This window comes from Sinocyclocheilus anshuiensis, unplaced genomic scaffold (genome assembly GCF_001515605.1).
Source record: "Sinocyclocheilus anshuiensis isolate Anshui unplaced genomic scaffold, SAMN03320099.WGS_v1.1 scaffold1550, whole genome shotgun sequence".
Lineage (NCBI taxonomy): Eukaryota > Metazoa > Chordata > Actinopteri > Cypriniformes > Cyprinidae > Sinocyclocheilus > Sinocyclocheilus anshuiensis.
Window position 1 is genome coordinate 247,365 of NW_015546121.1, and position 427 is coordinate 247,791.

Here is a 427-nt window from a genome sequence, read left to right on the forward strand (position 1 = left end):
ACACACACACACAAACACACACACACACACACACACACACACACAGACACACACTGAGACACACACACACACACTCGCACACACACTCAGACACACACACACTGAGACACACACACACACACACTCAGACACACACACACACTGAGACACACACACACGCACACACACTCAGACACACACATATACACACACACACAAACACACTCACACACACAAACACACACACACACTCTTGTATCTGTTTTTCTTTGTGTAATTTATATATATGTAATTCATCCTTCGGTTGCTCTGAATACAAGTCAAATGTTTGAAACTCTGCAGATCTGTGGCGGTGTCAGCTCCTGCTGCCGCTGGTCTCTCTGGGTCTGGTGGTTCTTGGTGGTTTGCTGGGGTTCTGTGCGTGTCTGTGTGGCAGTCTGAGCCCGAC